Raw genomic sequence first — 12,789 nt, 5'->3', positions numbered from 1 at the left:
CCAGATCTTAACAGCTGTGTGTGAAAATAATCTCCTCATTTTCCCCATGGTTCTTTTGCCAATTATTTTAAATCTATTAGTTATCCACTTGCTAAAGGAAATGAATTTTCTCTACCTCTCCTTCAAATCCCCTCATCATTTTGAACACATGTATTAGATTTTCCATTAACCTTCTTTGCTCTGAGAACAATCCAATTTCTCCACATAATTTAAATCACTCCTACAGTATCATTCTGGTAAATCACCTCCGTATACTCCATATAGTTAGAAATAGGAAAGGATCGGTCATGTTGTTAGGAGTTTTCTATAGGCTCCCAAATAGTAATAGGGGAGGAGGAAATAGCAAAGCAGATTATGGATAGCTCTGGAGGTCACAGGGAGTTATCATGGGTGACTTTAACTTTCCAAATATTGATTGGAACCTTTATAGGTCGAATAGTTCGGATGGGACACTTTTTGTACAGTGTGTGCAGGAGAGTTTCCAGACACAATATGTGGATAAGCCGACAAGAGGTGGGGCCACATTGGACTTGGTACTGGATAATGAATTGGGCCAAGTGTTAGATTTATGGGAGAGCATTTTGGAGATAGTGACCACAATTCGGTGTCCTTCATTATTACAATGGAGAGGGCTAGGGTCACACGACAGGGCAAGGACTTACCCCTCACGAAACCGTGCTGACTATCCCGGATTAAACTGCACCTTTCCAAATGGTCATAAATCCTATCTCTCAGGACCCTTTCCATTAACTTACCGACCACTGAAGTAAGACTAACTGGCCTATAATTACAGGATCATTCCTATTTCCTTTCTTGAAAAGAGGAACAACATTTGCCACTCTCCAGTCCTCTGGCACTATCCCTGTGGACAGTGAGGACCCAAATTTATAATTGGGGCAGGGGTAATTATGATGCAATTAGGCAAGAATTAGGGAGCATAAGATGGGAGCAGAAACTGTTAGGTATGGGCACAAACGAAAAGTGGAGTTTTTCAAGGAACAAGTACTGCGTGTCCTTGATAGGTATGTCCCTGGCAGGCAGGGAGGAAATGGCCGAGTGAGGAAACCATGGTTCACAAAGGATGTTGAATGCCTTGTCAAGAGTAAAAAGGAAGCGTATGTAAGGATGAAAAAACAAGGTTCAGTTGGGTCGCTTGAATGTTACAAGGTAGCCAGGAATGAGTTAAAGAAAGGGCGTAGGAGAACTAGGAGGGGGCATGAAGAGTTCTTGGCGGGTCAGATAAAAGAAAACCCCAAGGCTTTTTACTCTTATGTGAGAAATAAAAGAATGACCAGGGTGAGGTTAGGGCCAGTCGAGGATAGTAGTGGGAACTTGTGAATGGAGTCAGAAGAGATAGGTGAGGCGTTGAATGAATACTTTTCTTCAGTGTTCACTAAGGAGAGGGGCCATGTTTTTGAGGATGAGTGCGTGATACAGGCTGATAGGATGGAGGAGGTAGATGTTCTGACGGAAGATGTATTAGCAATTTTGAAAAACCTGAGGGTGGATAAGTCCCCTGGGCCAGATGGGATACATCCTAGAATACTTTGGGAGGCAAGGGATAAGATTGCAGAGCCTTTAGCTTTGATCTTTGGGTCCTCACTGTCCACAGGGATAGTGCCAGAGGACTGGAGAGTGGCAAATGTTGTTCCTCTTTTCAAGAAAGGAAATAGGAATGATCCTGTAATTATAGGCCAGTTAGTCTTACTTCAGTGGTCGGTAAGTTAATGGAAAGGGTCCTGAGAGATAGGATTTATGACCATTTGGAAAGGTGCAGTTTAATCCGGGATAGTCAGCACGGTTTCGTGAGGGGTAAGTCCTGCCTCACAAACTTGACTGAATTCTTTGAGGAGGTAACTATGTGTGTAGACAAAGTTAGAGCAGTCGATGTGGTATACATGGATTTTGGTAAGGCGTTTGATAAGGTTCGCCATGGTAGGCTCATGAAGAAGATAAGGATGTGTGGGATAGAAGGAAATTTAGCTGATTGGATAAGTAACTGGCTGTATCATAGAAGACAGAGGGTGGTGGTGGTGGAGGGAAAATTTTCAGACTGGAAGCCAGTTACCAGCGGTGTACCACAAGGGTCAGTGCTGGGTTCTGTGCTTTTTGTGATTTTTATCAATGACTTGGAAGAAGGGGCTGAAGGGTGGGTTCGTAAATTTGCTGACAACACCAAGATTAGTGGAGTAGTGGATGAGGTGGAAGGCTCTTGCAGGCTGCAAAGGGACATTGATAGGATGCAGAGCTGGGCCGAAAAGTGGCAGATGGAGTTTGACCTTGGTAAGTGTGAGGTAGTTCATTTTGGTAGGACAAACTTGAATGCAAATTACAGGGTCAACGGCAGGATTCTAAGGAATGTGGAGGAACAGAGATCTTGGGGTTTATATCCACAGATCTCTGAAGGTTGCCACTCAAGTGGATAGAGCCGTGAAGAAGGCTTATAGTATGTTAGCGTTTATTAACAGGGGGTTTGAGTTTAAGAGCCATGGGGTTATGCTGCAACTATACAGTGTGTCGGTGAGACCACATTTGGAATATTGTGTTCAGTTCAATCACCTCATTATAAGAAGGATGTGGAAGCATCGGAGAGAGTGCAGAGGAGATTTACCAGGATGGTGCCTGGTTTGGAGGGTAGGTCTTATGAGGAAAGGGTGAGGAAGCTGGGGCTTTTTTCTTTGGAGCGGAGGAGGATGAGAGGTGACTTAATAGAGGTTTATAAGATGATGAGAGGGATTGGTTGAGTGGACGTGCAGAGACTATTTCCTCAGGTGGATGTAGCTGTTACTTGGGGGCATAACTATAAGGTTCATGGTGGGAGATATAGGAGGGATGTCCGAGGTAGATTCTTTACTCAGAGAGTGGTTGGGGTGTGGAATAAACTGCCTGCTGTGATAGTGGAGTTGGACACTTTAGGAACTTTCAAGCAGCTATTGGATAGGCATATGGAGCACTCCAGAATTATAGGGAGGGGATAGCTTGATCTTGGGATTGGACATAGCTCAGCACAACATTGAGGGCCTGTACTGTGCTGTAATATTCTATGTTTCTATGAGTTAGTACCACTTTGTTCCTCTTTCAAGTACGTATATATTGAATTCCCTACTAAAAGTTATTATTGAATTTACTTGTACCACCTTTTTTGGCAGTATATTCCAGATCATAATAACTCTCTCCATAAATAAAACATTCTTCTCATCTCCCCACTGACCCCTCTACCAATTATCTTACATGTGTGCCCTCTGGCTACTGACCCTCCTACCTGGGTAACAAGTTCTTCCCATTTACTCTGATCAAAACCCCTTGAACACCTTTACCAAACCTCTGCACCACAGAGAACAATTGCAGCTTTTCTAATTTCTCCACATGATTCAAAACACAATGCCTCTTAGATTGGTATTCTCTGATCTCATCCCTTGGATTCCAGATTGTAACTCATTCCTTAGTCATCTCTTGCTCCACATATCAGTAGGATCCCACCTGAAGTGATGCATAGACTTCCATTGATCAATCAAACACCTTGGTTGGTAAAAAGGAATCAGAATCCGTGCCACTTCTGAGCTCGTGAACACTTATACAATAAACTATTGAGGAATATGTCCCAGCCCCCCCCCACAGATTTGGAATGGAACTGGAATGGTTAAGTCTTCTGCTGTCTGAAACTTATTACAGCCCATCAATGTGACACATCTTTGTTGCATGCTCCAATATATCTGTCATTCTGTGTGTAATCATGATATTCCATGTAATGCTGTGTTATCCTGTGTTTATTTGATTTGATTTATTATTGTCACATGTATTAGCATAAAGCAAGAAGTATTGTTTCTTGTGTGCTACACAAAGTATACTGTTCTTAGGGAAGGAAACGAGAGAATGCAGAATGTAGTGTTACAGTACAGCAACAGGAAAGAAGTTGTTCCTGAGTTGGTTGGTGCGTGACCTCAGATTTTTGTATCTTTTTCCTGACGGAAGAAGGTGGAAGAGAAAATGTCCAGGGTGCGTGGGGCCCTTAATTATGCTGGCTGCTTTGCCGAGGCAGTGGGAAGAGTAGACAGAGTCAACGGGTCGGAGGCTGTTTTGCGTGATGGATTAAGTTACATTCATGACCTTTTGTAGTTTTTTTGTGGTCTTGGGCAGAGCAGGAGCCATACCAAGCTGCGATACAACCAGAAGGAGTGCTTTCTATAGTGCATCTGTAAAAGTTGGTGAGATTTGTAGCTAGTATGCCAAATTTCCTTAGTCTTCTGAGAAGTAGACGCAATGGTAGGCTTTCTTAACTATGATGTCAGCATGGGGGGAACAGAACATGTTGTTGGTGATCTGGACACCTAAAAACTTGAAGCTCTTGACCCTTTCTACTTTATCCCCACTGAAGTAGATAGGGGCATGTTCTCCTTTAAGCTCCCTGAAGTCGATGACAATCTCTTTCATTCTGTCGACATTAAGGGAGACATTATTGTTGCCACACCAGTTCACCAGATTGTCTCTCATTCCTGTACTACGTCTCATCATTGTTTGAGATCCGACCCACTATGGTGGTGTCATCAGCAAACTTGAAAATCGAATTGGAGGGGAATTTGGCCGCACAGTCATAGATGTATAAGTATAGTAAGGAGCTGAGAACACAGTCTTCTGGGGCACTGGTGTTGAAGATGATCATGGAAGAGGTGTTACTGATTATGGTCTGTGACTTAGGAAGATCAGGATCCAGTGACAGAGGGAGGAGCCAAGACCCAGCCCACAGAGTTTGGGGATGAGTTTTGTGGGAACAATGGTGTTGAAGGCTGAGCTGTAGTCAATAAATGGGGGTCTGACATAGTTGTCTTTGTTATCTAGGTGTTCCAGGGTTGAGTACACGACCAGGGAGATGGTGTCTACAATGGACCTGTTGCGAGCCTGTGTTATTCTGCAATTAACATTGCTGTTTGGTACACAAACCAGCTTATGTTCTGTACAGAATACTACATGAGTTTGAGCATGGTACATACAGAATAACATGCAGCTTTTGGATTATCCTACATTTAACTCTGCATTATGTTTGTATAATATTTCAGGCCATGTATTATCTTGTGTCTGCCAGCTTGCGTTTTATCTAAACATCTTTCCAAGCTTCTGTTAAACAGCTCCTCCTCTTTGTTCTGTAAAATGAATAGACAGAGACACGGGAAGGCAATGAGAGAGAAACTCAGTCATAGAATCATAGAATGGTAGCAGCACAGAAAGAGGCTATTCAGCCAGCCATGCCTGTGCTAGCTCTCTGAAAGAGTAGGAGCAGTCAGCAAATTTGAGCAATGTTTTGCCATACTTCTACATATTCCAGTTCAGGGTTTTACCATACTGCTTCACTCTAAATAGTTCAACTCATGGTTTGACCAAACTTTTCCAACTCAAGAATAACTCCAACACAAGGAGGCCATTCAGCCAATTATTTCTGTGCTGGCCCTCCACAAGCCCAATTCAGTCAGTCCTACTCATCTGTCCTTTCTCTATATTTCAGCAATGTGCTTATCCAGTTCCTTTTTAAAAGCTATGACTGAGTCAGCCTCCACCACAACCTCAAGCTGTACATTCCAGATCATTCCACTCCCTGTACATTCCAGACATTCCACTCTATGTCAAAACTATTTCCATCATGTTGCTATTGCTTCTTTTACAATCATCTTAAATTTGTCCCCGCTGCTTCTCAATCCTCCGCCATTGGGAAAATTTTTCTCTGTATACTCTGTATAGACTCTCCTCAAAATTTTGAATAATTCTCACCAAATATCTTCACGGATTCATTTTCTCTAAAGAAAACAATCCCAGCTTCTCCAATCAATCTACACAATTTAAAAAATATTTTCTGCACCTCTCTAAAGCCTTCGCATCTATCCAGGATTCAACGTAACTCAGTTGAGACCAAACCAATGTTTTATAAAGATTCATCATACCATCCTTGCGTTTGTACCCTATGCCTGTTTTAAAATCTCTAGGAATTTAGGATTCTGGTGCCTTTTTAAACATTTTCTCATTCTGCCCACAAAGATTTGTGCACATGTAGCCCATGTTCCTTTGCTCCCACACCCTTAGAATTACACTCTAATATTTGTACTGTCCCTCCTTGTTCTATTTACAAATGAATGTGAAATCATTTCACATTCCCTACATTAAAACTCATCCACCATGTATCCGTCCATTACATCAATCTATCAATGTACTCCTGAAGTTTATTCCTATCTTCCTCACAGTTCACAATAACTCCAAGCTTTGTGACATCTGCAAATTTTGAGATTTTTCCCTATCCAACCAAGACTAGGTGATAAATATTGGTCAAGAAGATCAGTGGAACTGATATTGACGCCTGGGAAAGCCTGCTATAAACCTTCCCAAAACCTTCCCTTCTCATGCCAAAAGCAACCATTCACCCCTCATTCTGTTTCCTGCTTTGCTCACCCTACATCATAGCTGTACCGACCTAATTCTGAATTAAATCATCACACTTATTGTCAGGTACCAATCATAACACGAAAAAGAACATTTCCCCAGACACATTCTAACAAATTAAATTCCAATTAGACGTGTTCCAACAAAGTACATTCTTCTGGATACAGTGACTACTGACTATGTTGTCAATGCAACACAGAAATAAGTAGATGCAGGAAAACCAATACAGGAATAGGTGGATGTAGGGACACTAATACAGGAATAGGTGGATGTAGGGACACTAAAACAGGAATAGGTGGATGTAGGGACAATAATACAGGAATAGGTGGATGTTGGGACAATAATACAGGAATAGGTGGATGTAGGGACAATAATACAGGAATAGGTGGATGTAGGGACACTAATACAGGAATAGGTGGATGTAGGGACACTAATACAGGAATAGGTGGATGTTGGGACAATAATACAGGAATAGGTGGATGTAGGGACAATAATACAGGAATAGGTGGATGTAGGGACACTAATACAGGAATAGGTGGATGTAGGGACAATAATACAGGAATAGGTGGATGTAGGGACAATAATACAGGGATAGGTGGATGTAGGGACACTAATACAGGAATAGGTGGATGTAGGGACACTAATACAGGAATAGGTGGATGTAGGGACACTAATACAGGAATTGGTGGATGTAGGGACAATAATATAGGAATAGGTGGATGCAGAAACACCAATACTGAAAGTGTGATGACAAATCCAAAGAGGTTTCTCTCTTTTGATACAGGGGACATTGGATCAAAGGCAATGTAGTTATGACTCTAAAAAGACGTTGGTTAGAGTGCAATTGGTCTATTGTAAATAGTTTGGTAGTTTGCAGAATTATATGGAAATAGTTCCTGGGGTAATGAGCCCTTGTCAGAAAACAGTATATTAACCAACTCACATTGAGCAATAATAGGAGAGATTAATTTTGATTGAATAATCAGTACCTGGGGGGTGAGTTACAGGATGAAATCTGATCAAGGGATTTGGCTTGTTTATACTTGAAATCACGAGTCCTTGTCACATTTTGTCGCTGATGTGTCAGACCAAGGTGAATGCTGAATTCTGGGCTTGTGAATTCTCCATTCTTTTTTCTAAGTGTGGTGGCAAATGGTTCGGGCAGCACTATTCTCATTGGTTGAAATGATGGGAAGTCACAGCTGATTTCATGCTTGGAGCCTCATTACTGACGCATTAGCAAGCATCTCTCTGGATCACCTGGCAGGCCAGGAGTTGATTGGTCAAGCTGCTACAGGTTTGAAGATCTGGTTACCTTTTGTAAACACCCCTCCAGCACAATCATACCTTCTCTCCAGACCACTTGTCGTCATGACAATGTAAGATCATAAAACATGGAAGCAGAATTAGGCCACTCAGCCCATTGAGTTTACTCTGCCATTCAATCATGGCTGATATTTTTCTCATCCTCATTCTCCTGCCTTTTCCCCATAACCCTTGATCCCCTTATTAATCAAGAGCCTATCTATCTCTGCCTTAAAGACACTCAATGACCTGGCCTTCACAGACTTCTGTGGCAGAGAGTTCCACAGAATCACCACCCTCCGACTGAAGAAATTCCTCCTCATCTCTGTCTTAAAGGATCGTCCCTTTAGCCTGAGGTTGTGCCCTCTGGTTCTAGATTTTCCTACTAGTGGAAACATCCTCTCCATGTCCGCTCTATCCAGGCCTTGCAGTATCCTGTAAGTTTCAAAAGACTCCCCCCCCATCCTTCTAAACTCCAACGAGTACAGGCCCAGAGTCCTCAACCATTCCTCATATGACAAGCTCTTCATTCCAGGGATCATAACTCACTTATGGCATCATGTACTGTAATGGTGACTCCTTCCACAGTTCTTTGAAGTCTCAAGTTAACTGAGGTCTGCCTTGTGTATGTTGTTCTTTTCCAAATGGGTTTGAGGTCGATGTAATTTCTTGCCGATTTCAAATCCAAGATTGAAAAGCGTGATGAGATTTTGTCAAGCAACATTTTTAGTGAGCACTCATACAAATGAAGGCAAATAGCGTTCACGCCACCTGGCAGTGGGAGAACTGACCCACCTGCCATTTCCAAGCTGTCTATACATTGGCAGGTTTTCCAATTTTCTGGCTCCTGCTGGATTCTCCAATCCCGCCCGCCACCAAACCCACTGCAAGAGGGTTGCCAACTTTGACTGAACAAGTTCTTGGAGGTGCAGCACATAACCGCTGCCTTCAATCAACCCCTCCTGGTCAAACAGACATTTTCCCTTCCCAGGTTTCAAATCAAATCTTTAAAGAAACACTTTTTCAAAAAATCCCCAAAAATCCATCTCCTGCACACTGCTGCATGCAACCCAGGAGATGAGCCTTTAATTCCTGCTGAGTCCAGGACAATGCTGAAGGTTTGGCAATCCTACACTCTATCCTTATCCTCTCTACCTTGGGTATGCTTCCAATTGCGTCCATTTCCTGCTGGTATCACTTTGTCTTTCTTGCTCTTGCTATATGACATGATAAACTTTGAAAAATTCCTGGCACATCTTTTAACTACATCACAAGCACTGATGTCACAGTAAAAGCAGTGATGTTTCCTGTAGCAGCAATCGTTTCCCGAGAAACACTCGAGGTGGTTGACTCCTAGCAATTGGTTGAGTGTTCAGACAAAGAGAAGAAAGGGCAATAACATAAACATTGCAGTTTACTGTTGCTGTAAATCTGATCAACTGTTACAGGTATTTGTTACACTGTCATAATTACTATAGAAACTGAAACCTGCACAAGCTTGCATATGCTGGATTTACATCTTTAATACAATAAAACACCAAAGTGCTTTATAGGATTGTAATCAAATAAAATTTGACCGAGACACTTAAGGGCATTTTATCCGGATGACCAAAATCTTGGTCAAAAAGTATCCTTCATGGAGCATCTGAAAGGAGAAAGCAGAAATGGAGAGGTTTGGGGTGGAGAATACATAGCTTGGGGCTTTGGCAACTAAAGAACGTAAGAACAAGGAGCAGGAGTTGGCCATCTGGCCCTTGATCCTGCTCTACTGTGCAATGAGATCATTGCTGATCTTTTTGTGGACTCAGCTCCACTTACCCGCCTGCTCATCATAACCCTTAGTTCCTTTACAGTTCAAAAATCTATCTACCTCTGCCTCAAAAACATTCAGTGAGATAGCCTCAACTGCTTCACTGGGCAGGGAATTCCACAGATTCACAACCCTTTGTGTGAAGAAGTTCCTGCTCAACTCAGTCCTAAATCTGCTCCCCCTTATTTTGAGGCAATGCCCCCAAGTTCTGGTTTCACCCACCAGTGGAAACAACTTCCCTGCTTCTTTCTTACCTATTTCCTTCATAATTTTATGTGTTTCTGTAAGATTGCCCCTCATCCTTCTGAATTCCAATGAGCATAGCCCCAGTCTACTCAGTCTCTCCCCATAAGCCAAGCCTCTCAACTCCGGAATCAACCTAGTGGATCTCCTCTGCATTGCACCCCCCTCTCGTGCCAGTATATCCTTTCTCAAGAAAGGAGACCAAAACTGTACACAGGACTCCAGGTGTGCCCTCACCAGCACCTTATACAGCTGGTTTTTAAACTCCATCCCTCTCACAATGAAGGACAAATTTCCATTTGCCTTCTTAATTACCTGCTGCATCTGCAAACCAACTTCTTGTGATTCCTGCACAAAGACACCCAGGTCCCTCTGCACAGCAGCATGCTGCAATTTTTTACCATTTAAATAATCATCCATTTTGCTATTATTCCTACCAAAATGGATGACCTCACATTTACCAACCTTGTATTCCATCTGCCAGACCCTCGCCCATTCACTTAGACTATCTATATCTCTCTGCGGACTTTCAGTGTCCTCTGCACATTTTGCTCTGCCACTCATCTTAGTGTCATCTGTGACACATTATTACATGTGGTCCTCAGCTCCAAATCATCGATGTAAATTGTAAACAATTGCAGTCCCAACACTGATCCCTGTGCTGGGGATGGTGACTCTGATGATGACTCAAAGGTGGAGAAATTAGAATCAAATTGAGTAGTATTGGTAGAATGCAGAAATCTCAGAGTGTTGTGGGTCTGGAGGAGGTAACAGAGAGGAAGGTAAAAACAAGAGTGAGAACTTTCAAATTGAGATGTTGCTTTTTGGAAGCAATATAGGTGAGTGAGCACAGAAGAGACGAATGAGTGGGACTTGGTATGAGTTCAGACATGGACAGGAGAGATTTGAATGGCTTCAAATTTACAGAAAGATATGGATGGTGGATAAAGGGTACTTTGGAATACAAAGACTAGGGTGACGGTTTTGACAACAGCTGAGCTGAGGCAGAAACAGAGCCAGGCAATGTTACAAAGGTAGATGTAGGCAGTCGTAGTGTTTGTACAGATTCGTGGTAAGATCACCTTTAGGTCAATTATATCCTCAGCCTCTGACAGTTGCCAGAGAGAGTGATGGATGACTGAGAGCAAAGACAATGGCTTTTTTTTTCAATATTTAGTTCCCAACCTTTTGCTGGGATTGGTTTGGAGCCCCGTCAGTCAAGCACTAAAGTGATACATGATTACCATTGATAATCAAGAATCTTATAACTCACATGATTCTGATTTTTGAATGAGGTTATTACAGTATAGTGCCATGATTACTATTGACGAATTAAGTATTCAAGCTCCTTTTATGAATTACCCAGGAGTTTGGGGAGCCTATAATTACCCATTTCTCTCTCCATGGCAACACCTTGGCCAGTAAAAGTCGACTTGCCAACCAATCAACACCCTTTTCACTTTTTATAGTATAAAGTTAGAACTTTTACATTTTCGTGTTTATCCTGATGTGTGCGAGACAAAAAAAGTATCTCTCTTCAGCGATTGTATTATGTCACGTGACTTAACCATGTGGAATGGTCATGTGATTACTCTAGGATTATTAAAAAATAACGACACAAGCATGGGATACGTACTGGGCAACAAGGAGGCTCAAGGTTAACATTTGCCAAATACCTCACTTAAAGAAAAGCAAAGGACCATGGATGCTGGAAATCTGAAACAAACACAAAAAATGCTGCAAATGCTTAGCAAATCTGACAAGAGTCCGTGGAGAGAGAAGATCAGAGCTATTGTTTCAAATCGAATATGATATTGGACTTGAAATATTAGTTCTCTTTATCTCTCCAGAGATGCTGCCAGACCTGCTGAGTTTTTTCCAGCACTTATTGCTTTATCTCATTAAAATAGATATATGCCAAGGGTGAAGTTACAGGTTGAGATTTGATCAAGAGGCTTATGTTGTTTATTGGTGGAAGGTACAATCATACAGCACCGAAAGAGGCTATTTGGCTCATCATGCATATGCTGACACTTTGAAAGCAGTGCGATTTCTATTTGAGCATGCGTGCAATTTCTTGAAGTGTGTGCCCCCTTTAAGTTATTTTGCGTGGCTCCACACGTGCAGTAGGATAAAAGGACCAACTTGTGCATGGTCTGTGAGGGAGCGTACAGATTGCTGCAGAGCAGCACAGTTTGGAGGAAGGTTTTCTGCTCTTTTTCCCCTCACATGCAGATCTGAGGTTTTCAAGTACATGCTCTCCTGGCTGGTCTCCTATTCTGAACTCTCCATAAATCTGAGTCATCCAAAGCCCTGCCGCCCAAATCCTAACTGGAACCAGTGCTGTGCATTCATCATCCCCCTGTGCTCGCTGAATTATATCAGCTTTCTTTTCTGCAGCACCTCAATTTCAAAATTCTCGTCCTTGTTTTCCCACAAGACCACAGTTCTCTGAGATTTCTGCGTTCCTCTCATTCTGGCCTCTTGTTTATCCCCAAGCATGGTACTTTGCCTGTTGTGGTATTTGAATTTCATTGTCGATGTGATGTCAGCTCTACAATCCAATAACTGGCAGATCATATCAAACAGCAAGTCCCTTTGGCTGTTTGCAACAGGCAAAATACTGACCATACCCAGTCAGCCCATGCTTACAAAACTCAAAACATATGGTGGGATTCTCCGGATGGTCACGCGTGTAGGAATCTCCTGTCCCCCTGCAGTGAACAGAGATTTGTCTGAGCGCCAAATACTCTATCCTCACTTGCAGTGGCAGTGGAGTGTGAAAGTCCAGAGAATTCCAACCATAGTGCAGTTGGACAGCACTAAGAATTAACACTGAAAATCAATGTGAGATTATCAGTTGGGCTCATAGTGTGGCTTACTTATATGTGCTAAAAGCTACATATAGTCACACACAGGCCCTGCCTTCTGCAGACAGGAAGAACATATCCATGCATTGTGTTTTTATCAATGAAACAAAAGTTTAAGGATCAGCTGTTCCCTGGTTA

This window comes from Carcharhinus amblyrhynchos, chromosome 14 (genome assembly GCF_965287045.1).
Source record: "Carcharhinus amblyrhynchos chromosome 14, sCarAmb.v2.hapA, whole genome shotgun sequence".
Lineage (NCBI taxonomy): Eukaryota > Metazoa > Chordata > Chondrichthyes > Carcharhiniformes > Carcharhinidae > Carcharhinus > Carcharhinus amblyrhynchos.
The sequence above is the reverse complement of the archived record's forward strand: the minus strand, read 5'-3'. Positions refer to the sequence as shown.